Here is a 5,964-nt window from a genome sequence, read left to right as displayed (position 1 = left end):
AGTGAAATTTTGGTTTGATATATTGTATAACGTATATTTATACATACAGACACACCATAAAATATGAATATACATATGCTATAGATTTATATCATTTGTACAATTTATAAAACATATCTTAAACATTGTCATATGTGTTACAAACAGACGCATTTATTATAAACATTTCTATGTTCTACATAAGTTACATAGATTCACTGATATCTTATTCAGAAAAAATAAAGTTTTCTTCAGGCTTTCTGTGCTGAATTCTTGAAAGCGCCTGCCACTGCAAGAAAAACTTTATCCCCAGAATGGGATGAGCAAATGTAAAGATAGGGTTCAACAAAAAGTAGTGTGGCAGTGAAAATCTCATCGACAGCTGGAATGATGTAAAGCAATCAGTGAAACTGATCCTCTACTTCCTCTTCGTCCATTTTTAAGCATGAATAAATGCAGCATAAATGTAGAACAAACATAACTCTTGCAACATGTCCAATCCTGTCTTCCTAGTTTCTGATTGAACTGTTTTATTTCATTACTTGTTTTTTCCCTGTACTGCTCTTCTAATTCAGTGCAACGTGCAGGCATTGTACATCAAAAAATTGTAAAATGTACAAATAAATTCCATTCATAGCTACAACATCACACTAAAGTCAAGCTGGTCTGCCAAATAATAGCCTGCAAAAATATCAAGGTAAATTTTATTCTATAGGCAAATATAGAACAATTTAACTGGAATCAGTGGATATTCTGAGCTTATATCATCACAAGCAAGTACACAGCATGGATTACCACCTAATACTATTAAGAAAGCTTTAGCAGTATTTTATCCATTTGATGAAATCACAAGCATTTTGCAGGATTTCATCAGTGTGCTAGAAAGAGAAGGCTTTAAGACCCACAGCCCTTTTCCTCAACAGCAACAGTATGTAAAATGTGACTTTATAACCTCTGACCTGTGTCAGCCCTCTTACATTCACCCCTGAAGCTTTTTCAGAAATTGTCTTCTGAGTATTTCTGTTTTCCTGTGAAACAGAGCATTCTTTCCTTCTGAAGTTGTTTGGCATTTTTCAGAAAATATATTAGAACATACGGGGCAGCATCAAAAAATGCTTTATGGGATTTCACAGGTTTTGGCCACAGGTTATTTTTTTCCCCAGGATGCTACCTGATTGACCCCAGCCTCATCCACAAGTAAAAAAACCCAAATGCTCAGACGTCATAAATGTCTGGCTGTCAGGTACAGATATCCTACAGATATGGCCATAATCATTTAAAGAGTCTCTGCCTTCTAGGCTCCATAAACATAACTCAGTGTATCAAGGACAGTAACCAGAAGTCATGAAGAAAAATCTAGATTATGCAAAATTCAGCTGTGCCCCTGCTTAGCAGCACAAACGGCTTTACCCTCAGGAACTGGCAACTGTAGTGCAGAAAGAAAGCTACAACTTATAAAATCACACAATTCAAATTACAGTGCTTGTAAAAAAGAGAAAATTACCTCTGAACGTTAAGTCACAAACGTTAAGGTGATTGGCATTCACTATTTATTCCTGCGTCATTTATTTGGCACCTCTGGTGTCCAAAGTAACATATCAGTTGAGGTCAGATGAAGAACTGGTCATGAGGCAGAGTCAGTTGAAATGCACAGCTCATACTCCAAGATACAGAATATTGTGAGCTGTATTCTGGCTTTAGGTTCTGATATTGCTTATTTGCCTCTTCATCTATGCCCTATTTGCCTGTTCAGCTAGATGAGGCATGCATCACCCTATCCTGCAATTCACCTCCTTATTGATAGATACTTTGTGCCAAGACATACACATCTCAGTGTCAGTATCTTCTGTCGATGATCTCTGCTTGCTTATAAGTCACCACCAAGGCCCCCAATACCTCCATCTCATGGCTGTCTTTCCTCATTGAACCTTTTAATGGGTTTATCATACAAAAACATTGCTCAGGCTAAAAGTAATCTTCAGTACCACAGAGGGCTGAAATTTGACTGTTGTGGGAATTCCTCTGGCTTTGAGCATTTAAATTCTCAGCCACAATCCTGTGTTAATGTAGAAGTTATTGTGTCTTGAATAGGTTTGTGTCTTCCCAGGACAATGATAGATTAGGGTTTAACACTTCTTTAGTGCTCAGCTTCTTGTCACATGCCTTTCATTTTGGTTTTTTTTTGCAAAATTACATCCAGCTTTACCTGGCACATACTAATGAGTCCAAGCTTCTTCTCTTTACATGCTGGGAGTTTAATAAAACTAAACACTGATAAAACCAATTTTGGATTATTTAGACTTGAGAAGTAAAGCATGTCTTAATAAATCCAGCACATACTGATAATGCATTTAATGGTAGAGAGCTGAAAATCACAACAGCTATGCCTATACTTGCAAATCAAACAGCACCAAGGCACATTTCAGACTCAAGACTGCCAGCCTCCATTCTTTACACCATTAAATTGTTAGTGATCCCTGGTACAGTTCAGGGCCATATCATCTAACACTACTCAAAAAATTGCAGTTAAGGTTCAAAAGTCAGCATGGATAGGCTGTTGTCATGCAGCAAGCTTGTATTAAAGAGGAGGATGGTTTAGCAGTGTGGATGCAGGGTGTCAATAACAGCACCAGGCAGCCCTCCCAGGCAGTTTCAATTAACGGATGTAGATATAGCAAGAAGTTCCATCTCTGTTATTCCAGTGTCATGGTTTAAGCCCAGCCATAAATCAGAACCACGCAGTCTCTGTCTCACTTCACCCCTTCCCCCCCCCACCCCGCTCCCAGAGGGATGGGGAGGAGAATCGAAAGAATCTAACTCCCATGGGCTGAAATAAGAACAGTCCAGTAACTAAGGTATAACACAAAACCACTACTGCTACCACCAATAATAATATTGATAAAGGAAATAACAAGGGAAGAGAATGCAACTGCTCACCACCCGCCAACCGATACCCAGCCCGACCAAGCACTGACCATGCCCTTCTGGGTAACTGTCCCCAGTTCTACATCCTGGGCATGACGTGCTGTGGTATGGAATACCTCTTTAGGTAGTTTGGGTCAGGTGTCCTATCTCTGCTTCTTCCCGGCTTCCCCTCCTCCTTGGCAGAGCATAAAACTCAGAAAGTCCTTGGTCAGACTAAACATTACTTAGCAACAACTAGAAACATTGGTGTTATCAGTGCTGTTCCCAGGCTGAAAGTCAAAAACACAGCACTCCACCAGCTACTAAGAAGGAGAAAAGTGACTGCTACTGCTGAACCCAGGACAGTATACATTCCTTATTCCATACCATTCACATCATGCTCAGATCCCACATTTTCAATATACCATCACTCTTATCTCATAAATATACATATATATACACAGAGAGACAGAGAGAGAGAGTGATTCCTTAGTGCATGGACCAATCCCTATAAAGCTGCTGAGTCCATTGGTCTGGGTGTGCTGGTCGATGAGAAAATGAACATGAGCCGGCAGCATGCGCTTGCAGCCCAGAAAGCCAAACGTATCCTGGGCTGCATCAAAAGGAGCGTGACAAGAAGGTTGAAGGAGGTGATCCTGCCCCTTTACTCTGCTCTTGTGAGACCTCACCTGGAGTATTGTGTGCAGTTCTGGTGTCCTCAACATAAAAAGGACATGGATTTGTTGGAACAAGTCCAGAGAAGGGCCACGAGGATGATCAGGGGACTGGAGCACCTCCCGTATGAAGAGAGGCTGAGAAAGTTGGGGCTGTTCAGCCTGGAGAAGAGAAGGCTGCGTGGAGACCTCATAGCAGCCTTCCAGTATCTGAAGGGGGCCTATAGGGATGCTGGGGAGGGACTCTTCATTAGGGACTGTAGTGACAGGACAAGGGGTAACGGGTTAAAACTTAAACAGGGGAAGTTTAGATTGGTTATAAGGAAGGAATTCTTTCCTGTTAGGGTGGTGAGGCACTGGAATGGGTTGCCCAGGGAGGTTGTGAATGCTCCATCCCTGGCAGTGTTCAAGGCCAGGTTGGACAAAGCCTTGGGTGAGATGGTTTAGTGTGAGTTGTCCCTGCCCATAGCAGGGGGGTTGGAACTAAATGATCTTAAGGTCCTTTCCAACCCTAACTATTCTATGTTTCTATGATTCTATGATTCTATGATTTGGTCCATGATGGCAGACTCCATCTCTTGTAACAGTTGTTCAGAGCAGGAGAGGCTGTGTGCAGTGTTCACACTCATGAATAACCTTGGCAATAGTGTCCATTGCTAAGTCCACCCCTCGATCATGAGTCCATCTCTATGTTGCATCTCTACTCTGATGGCCTGAAGTGCCATGGGCCCACCAGGCTCAAAATAATTCACTGTCCCCTTAAGCAGTTTCTGCAATTTGTCACTGGGGACTCCATACAGCTGCCTTCCATCTTTGATGCTTCCAAAGCACTGGAGGGGCCCAGTGGACTAGATACTTGCCCATATTGTCCCCCACACCCTGCCACTCGTGACTGCCCAGCCTTGGAGAAAATCCCCCTTCCCCCCATATCGCCATCCAAAGCCAGACAAGGCCCCAACCCGACTCGGATCAGCTCTTGATATCAGATGAAATGGTGGTCTGTATGTGTGCCAACATGCTGATCCCCATCACTATCAGCAGGCAGGTCTCAAGGGCACCCAAAGGCCATTCAAAACATTCAGAACTCTCAAACGATGCTGCTATACTTGTCACTGGGCTGGTGTAGCTGCTGTGCTTGGAGTTGGAGTAGCTGTGTTGTCTGCTGCGGTCAGAGTTTGAGTAGCTGCTGCACTTGTCCCTAGGGTGTGTGGGAATGTCTCCCTCATAGGTTGACCACCCGAGGAGGGAAAAAAAGATGTGTAATTGCTATACACTTCTATTATATACTTCCCAAGGTATAGAGGTGGTGACCACATTGGGAACGCAAGCCAGATCAGTTTTATTATCAATGAGTCTATCGTATTACAAGTCATTACCATAAAGTACAATGAAACAAGAACCTTAGCCCAAGGCTCCCAGCCAACAAACACTAACACAGCAAATACCAGCTGTAAGTAAGGTATGACATGCTGAAACTGTGAGCTCAAAGGCAACAACTTTGAAAGCCAATAAATCAGCATTGTGACGAGTGACTATTAATCCAAAACAATAAATGCTTATCACAAATACGATTACACACACTCCAGTCAGGTCTGTCGTTTGGGTCATGTGTCCTGTCTCTGCTTCCTCCCAGCTTCCCCTCCTCCCTGGCAGAGCATGAGACTCAGAAAGTCCTTGGTCAGAGTAAACATTACTGAGCAACAACTAGAAACATCGGTGTTAACCTGCGCTGTTCCCAGCCTGAAAGTCAAAAACACAGCACTGTACCAGCTACTAAGAAGGAAAAAAATGACTGCTACTGCTGAAAGCAGGACATCTAGTCATAAGAGTTGTGACTGGCCTCATTTCTGCTCCTAAAGGGAGAGAGAAGGAGGGAGGGAATTTCTGCCCCAAACCACTGCTTGAATGTGCAGGATATTAGCACTTGTTGTAGTGGCCAAACTGCTGAGTCCTGGGACAATGGTCAGAGCTTTTACATTAAATGAAATCAGAACCAGAAAAAAACTCAGCTGAATGTGTCATGGGATTATTTGCATCATCATCTTTATTTCATTTGGTTTACTTGGATTTCAGATATGCTCTTGACAACACAAAGTACTTTGGACACCATATGAGGTCCTCAAGTCAAAATGTTATTAAGATAAATTTGAACTCCCTCTTTAGGGAGTAGACAAAATCAAATCCAACACCAAGAATGAGAATCACTCACTTCAATACTCATGGGAGAAACAAAACACTATTAAAATAAATTCACAGTGGGAAAAGACTGCTCTTCACATTCTCTCTCAAATTACATTTTTAGAGAAATATTTTATTAAGGTTAATACTACTTTTAAAGTTGTTGTGGAGAGCAAGGGAGAAAATAATCCTTGGCTTTCAAAAAATTGTGCTTTGCAGCCTTCAGATA

Source organism: Pezoporus wallicus, unplaced genomic scaffold (genome assembly GCF_028554395.1).
Source record: "Pezoporus wallicus isolate ANWC-B61680 ecotype Strahan unplaced genomic scaffold, APGP_CSIRO_Pwel_v1 contig_5767, whole genome shotgun sequence".
Classification (NCBI taxonomy): Eukaryota; Metazoa; Chordata; class Aves; order Psittaciformes; family Psittacidae; genus Pezoporus; species Pezoporus wallicus.
This window is presented reverse-complemented; position numbering follows the sequence as displayed.